The sequence below is a fragment of the Eutrema salsugineum genome, unplaced genomic scaffold (assembly GCF_000478725.1).
Source record: "Eutrema salsugineum unplaced genomic scaffold, Eutsalg1_0 scaffold_4, whole genome shotgun sequence".
In the NCBI taxonomy this organism is placed as follows: domain Eukaryota; kingdom Viridiplantae; phylum Streptophyta; class Magnoliopsida; order Brassicales; family Brassicaceae; genus Eutrema; species Eutrema salsugineum.
In genome coordinates, this window is record NW_006256686.1 from 12,584,413 (window position 1) to 12,608,316 (window position 23,904).

Consider the following 23,904-nt stretch of genomic DNA (forward strand, 5'->3'; position numbering starts at 1 on the left):
TAACATAACTTCAAATTATTGGGCCTATAAATTTTCACACTATTTAAAATGTTCACATATAAATGCAAATGAAAAGAAAAATAAAAATTGGCGCTAAATTAAGAAAACAATATAGATAAACAGTTCGACTTCCAGGTAATAAATTTATATTTGTTACCCATTTTGATTTTCAAACCTTATATAAACAAAATTTTATTAAAGAATTATAATGGATAAATCGTTTTTTATTGTTTTAGATAATCCAGTTCTAATGTAACGATGTGTAATTACTATGTGAAGTGATCGGTCAAAAAATAGAAATATGAGAAAAACTACTTATACTGAACGGTTTCGTCGCAGATGCATAAAAAATACTGAGAACTGACCAATATATTTTGTTCTTTGTTTTAACGATATTTTTTTATACATCTGTGATAAATCAGATCAGAATATCAGTTGTATTAAAGATAACTTGATGAAAAATCTCTTATGCTGTTTATTTATATTGTAAATAGAGGGTTACCATTCATGTTGTGAAGGTGTGTTTAATATTTCCCAAAAGTATTCTATAATAAAATTATTAACTACCATTTGACCGAAATATCACAACTTCCCAAATAAGATGTTTTCAAATATATGGATTGCTTATTATTTAAAATAATATAATATATTTCAAAATTTGAATAAGTAAATAGAAAATATACTTTTGATTCATATCCATATTTTTCAATAAAAATTTATGAACTCGAAATTTATTTATCTCTTACAAAATATTATTTCATTGGCTTTCTATAACTGTAAAGTATATCAAAGTATTATAAGTAAATGTTCAGTTATGTAATAATATTTTGTAATATACTTTTTCTAAAAGTTACTTATTAGACCAGTCATTTTATAACAAATTAAAGTTAATTCTTATGTGTGTAAGTTACTTTAAGATCATTTTAAAAATAACAGTAACATTCGACATAGTTTCATAAGTCTAAGTTCACAGAACAATAGAAATACATATGCCATAAAAAAAAACAGTTTATAACAATCGACTATGCTCATAAAACGGCATGACCCACCCACGGTATTCATCTTCAACATTATTAAAATCATCTGTGTAGTCCAACCTGAAATAATTTAATAAAATATTTATTATTAAATAATATCTAACAAAATGTTTCTCATACACAGAAAATTTTAAAAAGTGCATATTTTCTTCTATTTACATGATACGTGAATTCTCAACTTCCGGAATAGGGAGATCAAATTTAATCTTCGAGAAGTTGTCATTGGGAAAAATACGTATATCATCTGCAATATAAAATTTTTAATTTAGCCCTTATGCATAATACAATCGCAATAAACAATATAAATATTTAAATTCAGATTACCTCCATATGGTCCAATCTCCCAAAATCTTAGCACACATATGATTACTTTGTCTCTAGGTTTTGTTAGCCAGAGCTCTTCAAACTTGACAGCATTGTTACCAAATGCGACACATTTAATATCAACACACCTATAAAAATATGGAAATAAATGTATAACAATCCAATCAAAATAAATACGATTAGTAAGCAAACCTATGTAATTTACCATTTGAGAAAATTAGTACAGATGGTTACGTACTCAAAATTCCGAATCGTAATTTTGATACACTTATTGGTAGCAATCCCTTCTCTCCCATATTTCATCCCTACATGTTCAGAAAATTTGTGAACTTTTACTATGCATCCAATCAAGTCAACTATACAAATGGTATTTCGTATATGTTAGACGTCTGTCAGTTATATATAAACTTCTAACATATGAACAATAAGAAAGATGAATACGTACCAGTTTTGGATGATGTAGACAACAACATTGGCAATAATTCGGTGAATTTTGAAAAAAATACATACGATCTTCAGATTTTGGGGATGTCATATGAAACCGAGTATCATCAGTTATAGATATCTGGTATCTATTGAATTTTGCATTAGATGACGATGAAACTTCATTGATGCGAAATTTGCGAACGAAATACCAATTTACCTCCGAACAATCATTGTGATTAATAGACATTATATTCCTAGGAATTGTAGCAACAATTCTATCACCCTAGAAGAAATTGAAAATACCAAATCAGGAAATAGGATATGAAATTATCTGAAATAAATGTAACGTTTATAGACCCAAAAATTATAATATATGAATATAGTGATTGAAGAACTTACATGTTCGTCTGCCCAGACCATTGTTGCTTTATAGTCACTCGAATCATTATCTTCAATAATTTTCTTAATGATTTGAATGCATATGCTACATCCTTCAGATGATAAGGTAATTTCATATAATATTTCGAATGGAGACATTTTTCCCGAGAGAATACAAAATTCAAAAACGATAATGGATATGTTAACAAAGAGTGTTTTGTTTTTCACAATATCTATATATATATATAAATTTTGTAAGTAACGGTTAAACAATTATGATGTTTCATTATTTAAAAGTACTGTTTAATTAGTAACCGTATAATTATAATATATAAAAATATTAAGCATAATGGCCATACATAAAATTTCAATACAATTATATTCTTAAATAACTACGCAGTTAATCATTCATGTATTAAATAATATCATATCATTATTTGATAAATAGTAATTTGTATGTAGATAAACAATTTGAATAATATGAGGAATATTTATTTAAACTACTCATATATTGTACTTCTATTTTTTTTTATGCAAATGGATAAAAATGTATAACATATGACAGACAAACATAGTATGCAAAACCCAAACATATTTTATTAATAATTCAACTTATAGAAACAAATAACTAACGACAAAAAAAAATATCCGAATGCTCAAAATACTAAACCAAATATTGGAAAAGAGAAAGTTATTCAATAAAAAATTGAATAATAACAAATTCATAAACTTCATAATATATGGGATCACATCTTCCCATTTTTGCCTCCCTTTTTGCCAACAACTTTACCACCACCACGTTCTCGAGTTTGTCCCTTTGCAACACCTTCATTGGATTCACTTGTAAGAAGAGAGTTCACCAAAACACCATCACGCACCGAGAAGGATGAGGAATCAGAGACTCGGCGCCTTTTTGACGACCTCGGGTTACCGGCTTCGACCGCCGGACCCTCAGGAGGGTCCTGAGAAGCAGCGGGCGAGCCACCAATGTCCCCGCCATGGAGAACCAGCGTATCCTCGCTTACAGCCGCCTCGGGATCACCACCCCTCCTCCGGGAAGACTTCTTCGAGGACTTTCCCTTCTTCCTCCGCACGCGATCAGCAATGGTGAGCTCGTCCTCGTCTTGCTCACCGATCTCGCCTTCCTCCATTTGAGGCTGAGGAATCGCCTCAGGAACACCGGTCCCCACTTCATCTGTCGCAGGGTCCGCCACCGGAATCACTGGATCAGCTTGATCGGCCGGGGCGTCGTCGACCTCATTCCCATCACCGACCTCGTTCCCATCAAGGCCGACGACGTCGACTGGGGCGTTGTCGTCGTCATCATCAGCCGCGAAATTCATCATCAGGATGTCCGACTTGTCGAAAGCCATCTTTCTCCGGTGCTTCTTACTCTTCTTTTCCGCTCTCTTCTTCCTTGGTGCCGGTCTCGAGGAACTGGGTTCGGCCTTAGTTTTAGCTACAAGTAAAACGAAATAAATCAGCCTCGATTTTAATAATTGTCTCGAAAGGACCGAGTCGGGAATTCACACCTCTGTCTTGAGCTCTCTTTATCCTCCGGTCGATCTTCTCCTGGTAAGCTCGGGGCCAACGACGCTGTCCGGCAAGGCTCAGTTGCTTCGCCAAGTCGGTAGTAAGGGAACGCTGTATGAATCCTGGAACGTGGCGATCTGCACGAAGTAAAAAAGCGGTCAGTGTCAGTCAAATAACAAGGAAATTAACCGTGAGATATGTACCAAAGTCGACACTCCAGCCAGTCCGGAACGTGCTCTCCGGATTCTCAGCAGAACGCGAGTCAACACGAAAAAAGAAGTAACTCTTGTCCCAGTCCGTAAGCTTGCTCGCCTTGTTCCCAGTGACCAAGTCAAACTTCGGGTTGCAATTCACCGACAGGAACCAGCTCTTGGCTTGAGAAACCTTCATGATAAAAAGTTCCTCGAATTGGGCAACGTTGATTTGAGCACGGATATCACGCCCGAGCTGGAGAATCCCGACAAAGTTCACTATCGATGCCGGCTGGAGCTGCGATATCGCGCAACCACGACGATTGCAGTAGGCGAACAGCAGACGTGGTAGGGGAAAAGTTAATCCGGCCTCACGGAAGTACGCCTCGTAGACGCAGATGAAATCCTCAGGAGCATCCCAAGGGTGCTCTTCCGGTTCGGGGACTTGAACTATGATTCCGGGAGGGGCTCCGCCGACCAACATAGCGGCCCGAACTGTCTCTGGGGACGACAGTGTAGACTTCACTGGAGCGCACACGCATGGCCGATCTATGATCGGCATCATGTCGTCGTCATTCGGATCTTGCGCTCCTCCCTCCCCGACCTTATGCAATAAAGCATCCTCGTCCGTCTTCACGTCTGGCTCCCGTCTTGGGACCAAGTCGGCAGGGACTTGACCTTCGGGCTCGCGGAGGTTCTGATCCATCTGCTCCGGAGCCCGAATCGGAACGCGACTGCTGGAGCCGACCTCGACGACCCGGGAATTCTTCCGAACCAAATGAGCATTTGAAGAGTGTTCGGTAGATCCCAAACTCGAGACATCGGTTGAAGTTTCCTCCCGACGGTGTTCGGGGAAGACGGCGGCCTCGGAATTGGAAGAGGATTCGGAAGACATCGTCGGAGCACCGAAAGGAACAAACGTCGACGAGAGAGCACGGCGGACGACACGAATATCCTAGAGAGAGAAAGAAGAAAACTTAGAGAGAAGGGAGAGCAAACACCTTGGCAGTAGGAGCGAAAGTAGGAAATGGGGAGAGCTGAGCCTTATTTATAGAAGAAGAGCGAATCATTGCGACTTCTCGAGTTCCGCGCTTCGTAACGTCTCAATTTCCCGCCAAAACCGACACGACTCTTCAGTTTCCCATGGGCGAAAAGACCTTAATACCCTCGTCAAACCATCAGAGGAAGGAGAGCACGTGTGGAAGTCGGGAATCTGGTTTCACCGACCTCGGTCATCAACCGCTCCAGCCTCAATTCGGCAAAAGTCAGTCAGGTTCATTTACCGAACTGGGGGGGGGGACATACTGTTGGTGGTACGCTCCGCTACCCGGTTCGGACCGGTTAAAGACCGAGACTGGCCCAATTGATTCCAGTTTACGACAGTCTTAGCCGAAATGGGCCTGGCCTGACGACACGGTCCATAAGGAGACAGGCCCAGCAACAATAGGTGGTGAGAGTCGACGGGGAAGCCCTAAATCTTCTCCTCGCTAATGTACTATAAATAGAGGGCTCGTTACTGTAGAAGGCATCTTTTTTTTGGACCCGAAGAATAGAGACCTCAACATAATTGTGTATAGTTCGTCGAGAGACTTCCGAACTGAACGAACTGTAAATTGAATACTTAATTAAATAAAATCAATCTTCCAAACTCGAATTACTGAACCGACCCTAAATAGTTGAGAACCACAATCAACATTATCCAGCTCTCTCTATGAATATCTTGTAAAACACTGCTACGACCTTTCTACTCAGAAAAGAAACGCAACAAAATCTGCATAAGCGAATGGAGAGAAAGGTAGGGTGAAGTGATAAAGTAGAATACAACATTTGTGTAACAACAATTGATATATGGAAGAACCAATCAAATAGTGAATCATTTGAGACGAAGGATAATTCTCCAAATTTAACAATTAACCAGAAAACGTAAGGAAGAATCCGAACCATACATTTGCACTTAGCAAACACAACTACACAAAATCAACATGAGAACACACAAAAACAAAACATCGTAATGACCATGAGTAAGGCTAAGAATGTTATCATATCCCGATACAAACATGGCCGAAGGAAGATAATTAGAGAAAGAAGAGCAAACCGTTAGACCTATATGAGACCTGAAGGGGGAAACAAAGAGGAATGGCTTAGAATTTACGTACCTCATGAGATTAATCCTAGGATTAATGATCAATTTGATGAAGACCTCTGATATGCTCAAAGTTTAACCCCTAAGCTACTCTGCAAGAAGCACATATGTGCAGTTGTAGTATTGCAGGGGTCGAACCACAGAGACGAGAAATTCACTCAATAAACCTATTCAAATTCAAATTATGCTAAGCAGAATAATGTAAATAAATATAACTAAGCAGTAAGAAAACAGTAAAAGCGTTTGTTAAACTCGAATGGATGGAAATTAGGCTTAGAGCGTTTCTCAGGAAATCAAAGAATGCAGATCAATCGATTAATCATGATTCAGGTTTAAGCACAGTTCTTACACTTAAATCATAAAATTATATTTAACCAACTTCCGTTGTGAAAATTATCTAAGTTAAAATTCTAGAATTCAAAATTCCCTTGTAAACCCCAAGTATTTAAACCAGCTTTGATGCTCAAGTTTGATATGTTCACAAAGTGTCTAAACCAAATTCCTTTGCGAATAGCTACTTTGCTCACCCTAGGTTCTTTCCAGTTATTCAATTACACTTCCGTGTCAATTAAGCAACCTAAGATCTAAGTTCTAGGTGATCATTCCAGAATTAGCTTTAAAAACAACATATGGTGAAGAACTAAATAGATTATGAATCCTAACTTAATCAATTTAATCAGACATCCAGAGAAAACCTTAATGAGAACCCTAAACCTAAAAAGCTAACTACTCAGACATGAATATTGAAACAACACACATGATTGAATAGATTGCAAAAATAAGATGAATAGAATAAATAAAAGGGTTCAAAATCTTCTCTCTAAACGAACAGAGTTCGGACTTGTCTCCCCAAGCTCTCAAAATCGCAAAAAGCCTAAAGCACAAGATATCTCTCTCTCGAAAATCCAAGGTATCGGTGATAAGAGACTAAAAACCCTATTTCTATCTTAAAAACACGTATTGGGTTTCTTTGGAAACTTCTGGGCCCAACTCCTTCTTCAAATAGGAGACAAAATCACGTTTTCCTTATTTCCTTGACAAGCGTCGAGCGTCACTCTCCATGGTGTCGAGTGACACCAATGCGCATGATTTGTCCTTCACAAATTTGATCCTGATTTAGCTCCAACGTGCTCCGAAATCATCAATTCAGCCCCAAACGTACCTAAGATCTGAAAAGACTCCAAAAGACTCGAAAAACACTAGAAAGACTCTATTAATAAGACTTATATCATGGTCAAAAACTATAAAAACCATGATATATCAACTCCCTCAGACTTAGCATTTGTTTGCCCTCAAGCAAACAGAAAACCAAGCAAGAGAAAGAGGTTTGAAAAAAACGGAGATTCAACCTTTCACTGGAACATCGCTTTGACCGATCACCCTGTAATTCAAATACTGCTTCATCATTCCAAATCAAACCACCATGTACTTCTCCGCAGACATTTACAGCTTCCTAGATTAAGTCCAAAATTCCGCAACATTGTCCATAAACCCTCATCGCTGGGTCTTACTGATGATTCCGATGCCAAGAGCCTTCTAGATTCTTTCCCGTACTATACTCAAACAAAGCAGCCATATAATCCTCGGTAATTTTCTTTTCGCACACTCATCATCATTTTTTTATGGCATATATACGATAAGGTTAAAGCTGCGAGTACTGATGGTGTTTGCCATCAAATCCCCGATTTGTCCCCTTACCTTGTCTCAAAGGTTTTCAGTGAATAGTGGGGTCATAGGAAACTTTCCTATCCCTCGCTTCCTTCCTTTGTGTGATCATTCCTACTTAGAAGTGAAATAATGGGATCCTTGGAAATTTTCCTTGCCCTTCACTCCTAAAAGAAAATCATCTCAATCTTTTCGCCCTTTTCTTTCTTTCTTCTTTTTAGCTTGTTATAAGGGAGAGAAACACCAACATTAGATCTCTCACATGCTTTCATTTGTCAAGTATGAACGAGGAATCAAACTCTATGAACATTAGTCACATCAATGAGGTTAAAGAAAGAGTTCAGAAATTTGCTCAGGGTAATGGACTTTGTTAGAAACATGGAAGCCTCTAGTTAACTGGTCAGCATTTGGATTTTTCATTAGTTGGATCTAAACTGATTCTGCAGCAAAGGTCACTTAGATGAAATGTCAGCACAATAATTCCAAGAAATGCATCATAATCTCCAACAGGTTTTGACTCCAAAAAAAATTGACACGACTGACTCTTAAGAAAAACAAACACAATGTCAGTGACTACCTCCCCCAGACTTGAACAACACTGCCCCCAGTGTTATCTAGCCCGAAGTTGGTGACAAAAAAAAAAGGGAATCAAAGAAGACGAATGCAAAGGGTTAGAGTGTCTTACTACCAAGTCAATGTCGACTAACATACAGCTCAGAATCAGGCAAAACTAAGCTCAGGTCGACATTACATGGGTGGTGACGAGTGATACCAATGATGGTGTCGCACGACACCACGTTGCAGAAAACAATCCTTGTGATCAGAAATATGTGAATCCATCAAACAGGACACAGAATCATCTAGGTTAGCACTGTCAGATCACTCAGAGAGAAGTTAAAAGTAACAAGAACACCCATAAATGCATAAATCCATCAAAGTTTCACAACAAATGTAGCTGACATAACAGACTCAAAAAAGTAAGAAGAAAATAAAAGAAAAACAAAAGAAAATAAAATAGAACCAGAACGACCAAGGAACTAGTCTTCGTCGGTAGTAGCAGCATCATCATCGGAGTGGTGAGTGAACGGGAGCATGGTCGAGAAGTGCAAACACACCCACAGCGAGACAGAGTAGCGATGGCATCCCAGATGCTCTAAAAGCTCTGAACAATGCACCACTGAAAAACAGCAGCCTCCATGGGGATCTCTGGTGCAGCAAGGAGATCAGGAGCGGGAAATGAGATGCCAGCTGAGCGAGGTACCTGATCATCCTCAGAAGCGGATGCACGAGCTCTGGAAGATGTGCCGCGGGAGACTGTAATAAGAGCACTCCGTTCAGCTTCGAAATGAAGTGTGAGAGGATTTGTCCCAATATCTGTAAGCGCACGTTCAGGCAGCTGAATCCGAAAAGACCCAGCTGCAGTGCGAAAGGACCACTGTCGATCATGGTTGATCCAGGAAGCGTTCTGAAGATGACTCAAGTCAACCATCCTGTGAACCGTGATGATAGTGTAGTTCTCTGTACTGATCCCAAAATGCTGGAAGATGGGAGTCAATAAACTGCCCACAGTCTCAGTCCTCTGCTTTGTCCCAACTCCAAAAAACGGCTTGCTCTGCAGCGAAATCAAGTGATATTCAAAGCAGCTCCCATGTTGACGTCAGTGGCATGCGCGGAACTCCGGAAATGCTCAGCATCTGTGAGATCACCAATGGCAACATAGAGAAGAGCTAGCTCAGAGAGGCGCATCATACCTGGAGCTGACATACACTGAATGGTGTTACCCAAAACGCGAAGAAGGCATCACAGAACAGGGTGTCACACATCGGTCTGTGACGTGGTCTTTGAATAGAGTGACCATTCCCAAAGTGGGACCATAAAGCCTGCATCGATCGTCTGAGTCTGAAGAGAAACTCGTGGGAGGTCATTCCGAAATCCATAGATAACACAAAGATCACGGAAAGCCAACCTGTAGCGAATTCCTCGAATCATGAAGGTGAGAATACCTTCCTACACATTAGGGGCAGTCTCGTTGGTGTAATAGATGCGAACAGAAGCCATGAAATGACAAGAAAGGTCGGGGTAAAGGTCGTAGGGCCTGATAGCCATTGTCTCCAATCCCAGTACCAAGTCGGTGTAAAACGCGAGTGTTGCTGCGGCCTAGTCTCTTTGCTTACGAGCTGCAGGACCATCTCGCAGCTCCAACAATTAGGCGTTTTTGTCCTTCTTCTCTGTTGTGCGGCCTGGCATCATTCGTAGCAACTCGCAGGCCTGTCTTGGTGTGATTTGCGAGTGTGTGTGCGGCTTGGTTCTTCTTGCGCCTAACCCGCACGCCTAAGCCTCACGTTTTGACACTTAGACGCCGCAGCTTCTTCCTCCTGGTATGCGGTCTGGCTGCTCTCGGACCTTCTCGCACTCCCAACTCGGTCTTAATTGCGAGTTCTGCTGCGGCCTGGCCTCCTCTTGTGCTAAGCCGCATGACCAACCCGCAGGTTTTGACACTTAGGTGTTTTTGGGTCATTTTCTTCAGATGCGACCTGGGTCGGCCCTTGCACTGTCTCGCATCACCAAGCCGGTGTGTATTGCGAATGCCAGTGCGGTTTGGTCTCACAAGCTTCCAACTAGCAGACTCAACCCGCACGTCTTTACACTTAGCCTTTTCTTGCTCAAATCTCTTGGTGCCAGGTGAATAACCCACAGACCCAAGCAAGACTAAATTGCGAGTTCCCATGCGAGTTGGTCCGTGGCCTGACTGAGCTGCACGCTAAAGTAGCACACAGGCGTCCCTCAAGTTCTCATGCCTTAAACAGTTCTCTCAGCCTTCTCACATTAAGAGATACCCTTAATGTCATCCAGAGAGTAGCCAATGGCTCCCCTATGTTTCATCAACTCTCCTAACAACCTATGCTCTTGGTCTTCTAACAGCATATCATTGATAATGACAGGATAAGACTCATTGAGACCTAAGAAAGCATACCTGAGCCCCTTGGGAAGAGGTTTGAGTTCCAGCTGAGGTGCCTTAGACTCATCCCAATCAGCACTGAAGCTGTCTTGCTCAAACAGCCTAGCATGCTCCTTCACCTTGGAACCCACAGCCATGACTGCTTGGATTACTCCTTGACTTGTGTCTGATCCTCTGATATCTAAGACCTCAGGACCACTTTGTTCCAGTTCCAAAAACCTTGTTTCAGGACCAAGTTCTCTAGCATTGTCCAAATACAGCTTGTACCCTTCACTTTCTTCTGCTAAGAACCCATGGTCTCCTTGTTCTTGGGTTAAAACAGCTTGAAGAGGGTCATCAGTATTCAGTTCCTCAAACAACTAATCAGCCAACTGATCCATTGTCTCCACATAGAAGCATTGACCTTCTATGGTGGGCTTCTTCATCATCTCATTCACATCAAACTTGAGCTTCTCAGGCCCAAGTTGAAGCTCTATGATGCCACCTCTTACATCAATAATAGCTCCTGCTGTGGCCAAGAATGGCCTGCCCAAGATAAGAGGATCTACTGGTTCCTCATCCATCTCTAGCACAATAAAATCAGTTGGAACCTCAAAACCACCTATCTTGACAGGCAGATCTTCCAACATCCCAACAGGTAACCTAACTGATCTGTCTGCAAGGACAAAGAGATCCTTGCAGGTTTGAACACTCTAAAGCCAAGCTTCTTTGCTATGGAGAATGGCATCAAGCTGACAGATGCTCCCAGATCACAGAGGCATCCAGAGAATAGTAGAGGCCCAATGGCACAAGGGAGTGTGAAACTCCCTGGATCAGTCAGCTTTCTTGGAATGGACTTTCTTTGAATGATGGCACTGCATTCATGACTCAGTACCACCATACCTTGAAGCTCTTTAGTCTTGTTCAGAATGGCATCTTTAAAAACTTACCCATCTTTGGCATCATTAGAAATGCATCAATGAGAGGCATTGTGAGTGGTGTCTCATTGAGTGCCTTCTCAAATACAGCTCTTGCCTTGTCTACCAGCTGCTTCTTGAATCTCCCTGGAAATGGGAGCTTGGGTTGGTATGGAGGTGGTGGCACATATATCTGTTCTGGTTCAGGTTCCTTTTCCACCTCTTTACCCTTTTCTTTCCTTGGTCTCTCAGAAACTTGATCATCTTTTAAGGCAGCCTCCCCCTCAGTTTGATCATTATCCTCAATGATCACTGATATATTCATAATTTGTCATATTTAGGATTGCATTTTTGTCCAAAGATTGAGTCTCATGCATACATTTAGCTAGTTTTGTTTGAGTTTGTCCTTGGTTCTAGCTTTGTCTAGGATTTGCATTAGGTCCTAGAGTGTCCTGCATTTTTGGAGTGTTCTCAGGTCATTTGGAGACTTTTTGGAGCAACTTGGAGCTGGGATCATGGAGGAACCCTCACCTGTGTGCAACAACTCGGACATATGGTTTGGCGCAGACAAAGCCCTTACTTTGATCGCGTGGGACGAAGGACTTGCAATGCGATTCACCTTCCGGAGTCTTCAACAAGGATGAAGAAGGTCGAATTTAGTTTCCAGAACACTTGAGATCGTCTTATTTGGAGTTGTGAGCTAAAAGTTACGGCGATCGGACGCAGTGCATTTCTCGGAGCTGATAAAAGACCAAAGCAACGCGCGTCGAAGAACTGGCGGAACGGACCTTTGCCGACGTCACCTGAGCTAGAACCCTTCACCAAAGTTGAAGAAGTCTGAGTCTTCTGTCCACTGAAACTGGAATCACACCATTTGGACCAGTCTCCTGGAAGCTAATCTCCCATGAATGTGAAGTGGTCCGAGGAGCCCTGAATGTTGCGAGATTGATAACCCTTATTAAGGCCTTGAAATTATGCTAAGGGAAAGATGACACGGTGGAATGCCACGGTCCACATCTGACTGTGGCACTTGATTGCAGTTCTTCGGGGTTTGACACGGTCTCTACACCACGGTCTACACTTGACCGTTGCAAGATAACACTTGGCCGCAGCAGGATCTCACTTGCATTCGGTAATTGCCAGGAGGTAACGCCACGGTCTACACTTGACCGTGGCAAGACAACACTTGTGATCCTTCAGACATTCGGGACTTGACACGGCCACGCAGCACGACCTTGAACCTGACCGTGGCAACTTGATGCAATTCTTTGGCATTTGACACGGCCATGCATCACGGCCAGAGTCAACCCGTGACACCAAGATTCATCCAAGAACAAGAGACACGGGACTTGACACGGTCACTTGCCACGGCTTGACCAAAACTTGCTAGACCGTGGCAAACTCCTTCTTTACCCACCAAAGCCGGGTCAGTACCCGGTTTGTTCCGGGCTGACCCGGTTCGTCCAAGACCACTATAAATACTTTTTAGACCTAATTTGGAGAGAACCTTATCTGATCCTTAGTCTCCTTTTCCTTTTCGGTGAAAGAACCATTGGCTAATACTTTGTTTTGAGTTTAATATCGATTTGAAGAGTGTTTTCCATCTGGTTTTATCATTTCTCATCATCAAATCACACTTCTAATCATGACTAACAACACATCTTGCAAAGGATCTAGTGTGTTGATCAGGATTAGTGAGTAATCTCCATATTAAGGTCTTAGATATGTAGATTAGGGTGTTTAGGTGGTAGATTAGTGAGCTTAGGGATTAGATCATGCATATTCCATTCTCTACAACCTGTTCTTAATGCTAGATCCATACAAATCATATGTGGTCTAGATTCTGGGCATTTCATGCACCAAAAGTGTTTGATGAAATGCCTGAACCAAGGTTGGTAGAGGTTTAAGTGTTATTCATCATGGGAATGATTGTTTATATGCTTAAATGACAGATTAAACTGATTCTTAATGCTTGTTAATTCATGTTTCACTAATGATGATTAGGTTAGAAACTGTCTTGGCATAGAAGTTGATACCTTCATGAGAGGATTAACTTAATTAATGATGTTTAAGTTGAATGGTTTGCTTGATCATATGGTTCATTAGCTCATTAGTTTATCACTGAAGGTACCCTAATCCACTATCATGTCTAAGACCTTTCTCATCATCATACATACATTCTCATCACTTGTCATTTGCTTAGTTCTTGTTTGATCACTCCTTTAGTCATTAATCTTGTTTAAGTTTTTAGTTGTCATTAATCAATCAAATCCTCACTTGTTGACTTGAATTGAGAAACTGATCACATAGCTTAGTGTCTATCACCACATTCTTGGATTGACAACCTCTTTTATGCTACTTTGACAAAGGGGATTGATAGTCCTGAGACCCAAAAAGTCTTGTCTATCAATTGGCGCCGTTGCCAAATTGTGGAGTGTTTAGCATTAGGCTCTGATCTGTTCTTGAGATCAAGTGCTTATTTTTTGTTTTTACTGATTATTTTCAAGTTCTGGTAGTGATTTCAGGTGCATGAACACCAGGTCCAGATCAAGAAGCTGTGGTCCACCTTTCCCCTTAAACGACAACATTAATCTTTTGGTACCAAGGAGGAGAAGGGATAGGCGTGGAAGACAGATTGATCAGGCTAATATGGAAGATCAAAGAGAGCATGTGGTTGACATAGAACAACCGGTTCAGGAGCAACAGGCTCAGGGTAATGGAGCTGGTAATGCAGCTGGTAATGGAGTTGGTCAAGGGTTACATCAGGGTAATGTTCATCAAGAACAGGTGCATCAACAGCAAGCTTATGTCCACCAGGGACAAGCTCCAGCTCATCAGCAGAGGCATCAAGCCAATGTACAACAAAGACAACAGGTACACCACCAACATCAGCCCTTCCAACACCAGCAAAGGAGATATGAGCAGCCACAGGTCTATGTTGGAGAAAATGACAGGGCAAATGCTCATCAGTATGGAGCAGGAATTCAAGCACCACCTGTGCAAAACAACAACTTTGAAGTGAGAGGCATCCTTGTTGAATATGGTCCAGAACTCAAAGTTCCATGGATTAGCAATGGAAGATCCCTTGGAACACTTGGATCAGTTTGATAAGGTGTGTGATCTGACCAAGATAAATGGAGTTTCAGAAGACAGCTTTAAGCTAAGACTATTCCAATTCAGTCTTGGTGACAAAGCTCATCAATGGGAGAAAAATCTTCCAAGAGGCTCCATTCAAACCTGGGAGCAATGCAAGCAAGCCTTCTTATCTAAGTTCTTCTCCACCTCAAGAACTGCAAAACTGAGGAACCAAATATCTAGCTTCACTCAGCACAGCAATGAGAGTTTTGGTGAAGCATATGAGAGATTCAGGAGCTACACAAACCAATGCCCACACCATGGGTTTAGTGAGGCTTCTCTTCTCAGCACACTTTATAGAGGAGTGATAGACAAGACTTTTTAGGGTCTCAGGGCTATCAATCCCCTTGTCAAAGTAGCACAAAGAGGTTTATCAATCCAGATGTGGTGTTAGACACTAAACTATGTGATCAAGTTCTTAATTCAAGCAAAGAAGAGTGATTTTGGTTAACTAAAGACAACTACAAACTTAAACAGGATTAAAGACTAATGGCAATGACTAAACAAGAACTAAACAATGACAATTGATGAGAATGTATGAATGATGATGAGAAAGGTCTTAGACATGATAGTGGATTAGGGTGCTTTCAGTGATAAACTAATGAGCTAATGAATTTTATGATCAAGCAAGCCATTCAACATAAACACCATTGATTAAGCTAATCCTCTCATGAAGGTATTAACTTCTTTGCCAAATCATTTTCTAACCTAATCATCATTAGTGAAACATGAATCAACAAGCATTAACAACCAGTTTAATCTGTCATTTAAGCATGTAAGCAATCATTCCCATGATGAATAATAATTAAACCTCTAACAACTTTGGTTCAGGCATTTCATCAAACACTTTTGGTGCATGAAATGCCCAGAATCTAGACCACATATGATTTGTATGGATCTAGCATAGAGAACAAGTTGTAGAGAATGGAATATGCATGATCTAACCGCTAATCTCACTAATCTACCACCTAAGCACCCTAATCTACATATCTAAGACCTTAATATGGTATTTACTCACTAATCATGATTAATACACTAGATCCTTTGCAAGATGTGTTGTTAATCATGATTAGAAGTGTGATTTGATGATAAGAAATGATGGAACAAGATAAAAAGACTCTTCAAATCGATATTAAACTCTCAAATCAAGGTGTGACCAGTTGTTTTTCACAAAAGGGGAAAGGAAACTAAAAGTATATTAAAGGTCCCTCACAAATTAGGTCTAAAAACCTTATATAGAAGACTTGGGCGAACCGGGTCAACCCGGAACAAACCGGGTACTGACCCGGCCTTGATGGGCAAGTATGGGTTTGCCACGGTCTGGTGTGTTCTTGGTGTGACCGTGGCAATCCTGACCGTGTCAAAGCCTTCACTTGTGTTCTTGGTTCCATTTGATGCCACGGTCTGATCAAGCTTCGTCTGAAACCCGTGGCAAGTCACCGTGTCAAACGCCGAAGATGTGTAAAAGTTGCCTCCAGCCAATTGTTCATTTGCCACGGTCAAGTCCCAGACCGTCGCATTCAGCCCGTTCCAATCGCCGAAGGTTGCAAGAAATTGCCACGGTCAAGCCTCATACTGTGGCATTTAGGCCGTGTCTTCAGCCGAATGGTGCAAAGTTCTTCTCAGCCAAGTGTGTGTTTGCCACGGTCAAGTGTAGACCGTGGCATGAAGATCGCGTCATTCACCGAGGGTGTGCAAAAGTTGCCACGGCCAAGTGTGGACCGTGGCATTCCATCGCGGCATGTTTAACTTAGTCATTTTGGGCTGTCTGGACCATCTCGCTTTCCGGAGAGTAAAACTTCCTGGAGACTTGTCCGAATTGAGTGATTCCGGTTGCAGAAGACAGAGGACTCATTTATCTCCAACTTTTTTGAAGGAATCTTCGGTGCTTGGGAAGTGGAAGGCTTCCTGGAGGGCTCATCTTCGCAATGCATTTACACGATTAGAGAGGGCCGTCTATACATATGTCCATTCCGGAGACCGTATCTTCCTGCTCATAGCTCCGAACTGGATGATCTTGGATGTTATGTAAAGAGGACTCAAATGTCTTTGATTCTCATGAAGGCCCCGGAAACTGAATCGGCCTGGAAGTGCACCGTCCTTCGCATTCTTCAGAGCTTATCGGCTTGGTTCAAAACATCAGCGAGACAAGGGTTTCTTCCGACGAGCTTAACTCTCTGCTCACGCGTCCGAATTCCATGATTCCAGTTGCTATGAATCCGTGATCCAATGCTCTCCAACTTCTATGAAGCACCCGACATCTGAATCGGACCGGAAGGTTCCCCGGACAGGCGATTTCGGAAACGTGTCTGCACCCGGAGATTTTGGCCGAGAGATTCAATGGCCGGTACGCGTTTTGGCCGATAAGGTCTGCCCGCGGTAAGTGAAAATGGCCAATAAAATCCTCCCTGGTACGCGAAAATGGCCGAGAAAGCCTTCCTGGTCAGCGAGAATGTCCGATAACCTCCAAAGACCTCATTTCACCCTTTTTCAAGCCTTGACCACCATTCCACCTCATGGATCCATCTTTTCAGCTCCAAATGCACCTGATAAACACTCAAAACATGCAAAGACTCATTGGGACCTAATGCATCTCCTAAGTTCTAAAAAAAACCCTAAGGACCTAAAATGCATGGAATAAAACATGATTTAGAATGAATTATGCAACTTAAATGATGTAAATTATGAACATATCAACTCCCCCACACTTGTCCTTTGCTTTTCGTCAAGCAAACAAGAACAAATGAGAGAAAGAGGTTGACTGCATGGGAGTTCACATTTCCTTTTTGAGAGAAGTGATCACAATGAGAATTCAAGTTCATGCTCAATTATGCAATGCAAAGTCATACTCAGATATATATCAACTCAGCAAGGAATCTCCACAAGTTCTTCTCTCTCTCAACTCTTTCACATTCATTAAGCTTTTATCAGGTGGATCTCATGATGCAATGCTTAAACAAGCTGGCTTGGCTAGGGAGAGGCTATGAGATTAAAATGATCTCATCAGTGTTCAAGTGGGTTTAATGCAGCAAAGGGATCTCTCTATGAATGATCAAACTTTGGCAGAATGCTAAAGGTAAAAAGCAACCTATGCATACAAGGGCAAAGACTCATCACACCCCATCCTCTACTCAAAGCTTCCTCACTTGCTCAAAAATCCTCACTTTTCACTCTCATTTTCCTCTCACTAGGGGATTTACTTTTCACTTTCACTCTCAAGTCTTGGAACTCAAACTTTACACAGCTCTTTTTCTTTTACAACCTCTAGCCTCTTCTTTCTTTCTTTTCAAAACATTTGAGCCTTTTGGCTTCTTTCCTTTTTACTTAGAGGCTAGACTCTTTCTTTTCAACAAACCAGAGCTCACTTTCTCAAAACACCAAGACTGATTTCTTTTTCTTTCATTCCCCTAGCTATTTCCACTCTCTCTTTCCCACTCATCTCACCTTTTTCCACTCACCAACAAGTCTTTTCCCCCACACTTATTCCTCGCCAAAACTCTCAGTTCCTTGATGTTGGAACACAGCACTCAATGAGACCTGCCCTTGTCGCTCTAAACCTAACACTTTCTGCTAAGTTTGATCCAAGGTAGCCTTTCAATTCACACACAAACATCGGCTTGAAAGAAGGATGGGTTCAAGGTGAGGGAACTGATCCATGATGTGGATTCAGCTACTTGAGCTAAGGAAAAAGAGTGGTAAAAACAATGGTTCTAGCTCAAGTATGTATATCGGTATCCACAAGCTTTTTCAAACAATGCATCACAAGATATTTTCAAGTCAAGTTCAAGGTTCTCACTTAATTAGAGTTGAGTTCAATTCAAACTTGCTTCTCAGATTCAGATCGTTTCAGACTTTGCAAGCATAGAAAAAGATTCACAAGCATATTTAGTTCAAGTTCTCAAAGTGATGCACTCTCTAGGAAACCTATCATTACTCCTTGCAAGATGCAACCTACATGCATATGCAATCTAGACTCAATCCTAAAAATGAGAATGCAACTACATGATCATTTTTTTTTGTGTAAATTTTTCAGATTTATATGCACTCAGATGAGACTACATGTATATGCAACTAGAATGTGACTCAAGACTCAAAGTGTAAAATAAGAAAAGAGAAAACATGATTAGTAAAGGATGAAACTCCTCCCCCACACTTAAATAACACAGTCCCTTGTGTTATAGAAGCATGAGAAAGGAGTTAAAACAAAGTAAACAAGTAAAATGCAAAAGAAAAGAAAATCTACATGCTATTTACAAGGTTTTGAGTGTTTACCTCAATCGCTGAGGTCTGATCCCAAGTAGTGGGATGGGTTGGAGGTGGAACATGATGGAGTTGAGTATCTAGGTGGACTGCTCTCAGGTGAGTCTGGTTGGAACGCTGTGGCCGGGTTCACCCAATCTTCTTTTCCTGGTGGTAGCACAAGGTCAATGGCAGCTGAGCTTTCTCCCACCTCTTCTCTTGTATCTCGTTTGGGTGAGGTGGCTGGAGCTGTGAGCTTCTTAACTTTCTTCTTAAGCTGCCTAACACAGTCAACTAGCTTGTTGATTGTTTTGTCCTGCCATTTGCACCATTTCTGAAGGGTGTTAACTCTGGTATACAGCTTCCTTGTGTGATAATCAGGCTCACCCCAAAAGTAAGGATCAAAGTGATATCTTCCTGCTCCCATCCTCCTCTCAAAATCTCTTGTCTCTTCATACTCACAACCGGCTGTTGTTCTTTGCTCTTCAACTGGCTCTTTACCCTTAGAACTAGCGGTCTTCTTGCATTTGGGAATTTGAGGGTGAATGGCTGGGTTGTAGAGCTGAAGTTTTAGGACAATAAAAGAGACATTGTGCCTTTCTGTGAGAGTGGTGATGGCTGGGTGTGGCAACAGAACATGAACCTTTTCATCTTGTAAGAGCTTGAAGGTGTACAAGAAGTTTTCACTATTGCTCGCTTTTAAAAACCCAACCTTGGTGAGGGTAGCTTCATCAATCAACTCAGTCCTGACCTCAACATCATCAAAGACAAAACCTCTTGCTTTCAGAATCTTTGTCACTAGCCATCCATTGTGCAACTTAGTGAGCTTCTTTCTTTTACCCTCACTCCAAGCTATGTCCTTGTAAATCAGCATTTGGCGCGCTAAGAATGCACCACTAGATGGGAAGTAGTGTGGGAGGCGAAACTCTCTGTTGCTCTTCAAGTGACTGATGAGAGGATGAAGACCCATACCCAGTAGCTCCATGTCAGCTAGATGCACCACTCCATCATTGTGCTTGGTAAAGAACATTTGGCAAAGCACCTTGTGAGCATAGCGGATTGCTGGGTTTCTTATCCATGAACTCTTGCATCTTCCTCCTCTGAAGCTCCCAAAAGCAATTGTATCCCACAAGTCAGTAATCATGTGGTCAGGGTATGTGAACTTCACTTCTGTTCCTGTGCAGGTCTTGGAAAAGAAAAGATCTCATCAAGTTCCTTGAAGCTTACATGGTGTTGTGCACCATCTATTGTGAACTCTATGTGCCCAAGACCATTGCCCTCTTTGATTCTTTCATCTCTTGGGCCATACCCACAAACTTGAAGGGATGCAAGAAATTCTTGTGTAACACCATCATGAGCCACATCTCTCATTTCAAAGAATCCACCAAACCCCATGTTGTTGAAAATGAGCTGAACCTCTTCACGAATTCCCATCTTCCTCAGCGGCTCCATATCAGGGAACTTGGTTTGCTGCACTTTTGCACCCCTGAACATAGCAAAGTAGTCATCAAAAGTTGGTTCTCTGTCCTCAGAACTTGACTTTGCTTTCTTAACCCGCTTCAATGCTGTTTCAGGGTCACTCTCTGTTCCTTCGTCATCCTCAACCACATCCACCTCTTTTCCTGCCCTGTGAACGACCTCAACCAATGCCAACTCGTTACCAGAAGTTTTTGATGTAGAGGCCTTTGTCTTCTTTGGTGCAGCAACCTTCTTTGCTTTCTCCTCAGCTGGATCCTTTGGCTTTCTTTGCCTTTTCTGCTTCTTGAAAACTTTGTACCCAAAAGGCATAATCTTATCCTCTGAAGCTCCAGCTTTCTCCTTTTTGGCTTTATCCATGGCTGCTGTTCTTTTTGTTCCTCCCATCTGCATTTTCTCAAACAGCTGTAAGCACCAAAGCAAGAGAACAACAAAATTTTTCTAAAATTCACCAAGCTCATGTGTGGAACAAATCGATTTCTCTTGTCAAGAATGTATTTTAAGCTGATTTAAAACTCAGTAAACTCAAAGCAATAGCAAGAAGCAATGCACACAAAGAGTTCAGCTTGAAACACAATTCTAAAAAAAATCGATACACTTGATGAATTTCAAGAAAAATTTCTCAAAAATTCCAAGAACAGGTTATTCTCAAGCAAGATCCATGAAAATCCTATCCATTCTACTTGCACAATACTCACAAAATGGTTCCAAGGTATCAAGAAGCTCATTAAAATCGATTCCATTTGTTTTTCTGTTCATGAACAGTACACTAAAGCATGGAAAAGGTGAGTTTTAACAGACTAAATACCTTGGAATCTTCAAGTTTCGAGTGAAAAACGAATGTGCAGCAAGAAACTAGACAGGATTACGAGTTCAATGCAGTTGGAATCACTCAATTTGATGCAGCAACGAGAGAGATATGAAGGTTTAAAGCTTAAGAATGGAGAGAAAAGAGCAAACTCTCGATGAAGAAGAAGGAGAGGTGGGGAACAGCTGGCTTGGCGCGTCTGTTGACCGGTCAACGTCCGTACGGTCAACTGGAATTCAAATTTTTGATCGCGCCTCTTTGACCGTGTCACGTGCCCGTGTCTACAACTCAAGAATGCTTCCTCTTTGCCGTGGTCTTGGTTTGGCCGTGTCTTCAGACCGTGGCAAACCCCGAACTATGTCTCTTTTCCTTTCTCTTGCCACGGTCTGGTTGTTTCCCGTGGCAAACTCCTCGTGTCAAACCTTGAACACTGCACAATTAATCTTCATTTTGCCACGGCTTTAGCTTCTTCCCGTGGCAACCAAACCGCGGCATTGTCCAAATGTTGCGGGTTCCACTTTTGTTTTGCCACGGCCTGGGCTTGAACTCGTGTCTTGTAGCCGTGGCAAAAACCAAACAAAGACTTAGTCCTCTTTTCTTTTTGCCACGGTCTCCTTCCATCTCGTGTCATTCCCACCGTGGCAAAGCCCGAACCAGGTCCTCCTCTTCTTCTTCTTTTCCTTCTAGGCCACGGCCTTCTGTGTCCCGTGCTTTTTACCCGTGGCAATCACCGAACCCTTGCATATTTTGCCACGGCCACGTCTTCAGTCCGTGTCTTGTGGCCCGTGTCAATCACCGAACAAAGGGGATTTCTGTGTACTTTGCCACGGTCTGGCTCCTTCTCGCGGCAATCCCAACAGTGGCAAACCCCGAGCCTTGTTCATTCCTCTTTTTCTTTTGCCACGGCCGCCTACGTTCCATGTCACAAGGCCGTGGCAATCGCCGAACGTATGCTTCTTTTGCCACGGCCTGGCCTTGAGACCGTGATTGTCTCCCCGTGGCAACACAAAGAGGCTTGCCACGCCTTGTTCTTGACTGTGGCCGGTGCCCATGTCAAAGGCCGAGCACAAGCTTGTTTCCATTCCTTCATCTCTTTTCATTCTGCATTCACTTTCCAAAGGTTCAGACTCACACCTAACACCTGTAGACACTAAACAAACCCATCAAAACATCCTAAAACATAAAAAGAAAGGAATCAAAAGATCAAAAGCGTATTTACAAAGGATAAGCTTGGGGTGTCTCCCAAGAGCACTTTGTTTAAAGTCTCTAAGTTTGACTTTGGAACCTGTTTAACAAGCTGGTGGATCAAGAAGAGGAACTGATGTAGCTTCCTCCTTCATTTGTGAAACCAAATAGTGCTTGATCCTTTGGCCATTTACCACAAACTCTTGACCATTCTTTCCTTCCAAGACAACAGCTCCATATGGCCTCACTTCAAGAACCTTAAAGGGACCAGACCATCTAGACTTAAGTTTTCCTGGAAACAACTTAAGTCTAGAGCTGAACAGCAAGACCAAATCACCATACTTGAACTCCCTTTTCAGAATCTTTTGATCATGCAGAACCTTGGTCTTCTCCTTATAGATCTTTGAGCTTTCAAAAGCCTCAAGCCTAATCTCCTCAAGTTCATGGAGTTGCATGATCCTTTTCTCTTGAGCTGTCTTGATATCAAAGTTCAGCAACTTCACAGCCCACATGGCCTTGTATTCCAGCTCAACAGGAAGGTGACAGCTCTTCCCATATAGCAGACTGAATGGTGATGTCCCAATTGGAGTTTTAAAGGCAGTCCTATAAGCCCACAATGCATCATCTAGCCTTTTGCTCCAATCTTTTCTGCTTGAGCTAACAGTCCTCTCAAGAATGGCTTTGATCTATCTATTAGATACTTCAACCTGGCCACTAGTTTGAGGATGATAAGGAGTAGCTATCTTGTGTTTCACTCCATGCTTTCTCAATAAACCTTCCAGAGTCTTGTTCACAAAATGAGATCCTCCATCAGAGATAACAACCCTTGGGACTCCAAACCTTGGGAAGATAATGCTCTTGAACAGCTTCACTACAACCTTGGAATCATTGGTAGGGGAAGCAATGGCCTCAACCCATTTGGACACATAGTCCACAGCAACAAGTATATACTGATTCCCATATGATGAAATGAAGGGTCCCATAAAGTCAATCCCCCAGCAATCAACCCAGAACAAACCAGGTACTGACCCGGCCTTGATGGGCAAGTATGGGTTTGCCACGGTCTGGTGTGTTCTTGGTGTGACCGTGGCAATCCTGACCGTGTCAAAGCCTTCACTTGTGTTCTTGGTTCCATTTGATGCCACGGTCTGATCAAGCTTCGTCTGAAACCCGTGGCAAGTCACCGTGTCAAACGCCGAAGATGTGTAAAAGTTGCCTCCAGCCAATTGTTCATTTGCCACGGTCAAGTCCCAGACCGTGGCATTCAGCCCGTGCCAATCGCCGAAGGTTGCAAGAAATTGCCACGGTCAAGCCTCAGACCGTGGCATTTAGGCCGTGTCTTCAGCCGAATGGTTGCAAAGTTCTTCTCAGCCAAGTGTGTGTTTGCCACGGTCAAATGTAGACCGTGGCATGAAGATCGCGTCATTCACCGAGGGTGTGAAAAAGTTGCCACGGCCAAGTGTGGACCGTGGCATTCCATCGCGGCATGTTTAACTTAGTCATTTTGGG

The 23,904-nt window shown here is 42.0% G+C and overlaps 1 non-coding gene across 1 annotated transcript; it reads right to left on the reverse strand.

Annotated features, from left to right (window-relative positions):
- Positions 1–14,847: 14,847 nt before the first annotated feature.
- On the reverse strand, positions 14,848–14,954 carry LOC112084747. Its single transcript, XR_002898408.1, has one exon. It is a non-coding gene; the product is annotated as a small nucleolar RNA R71 (small nucleolar RNA).
- Positions 14,955–23,904: the final 8,950 nt, after the last annotated feature.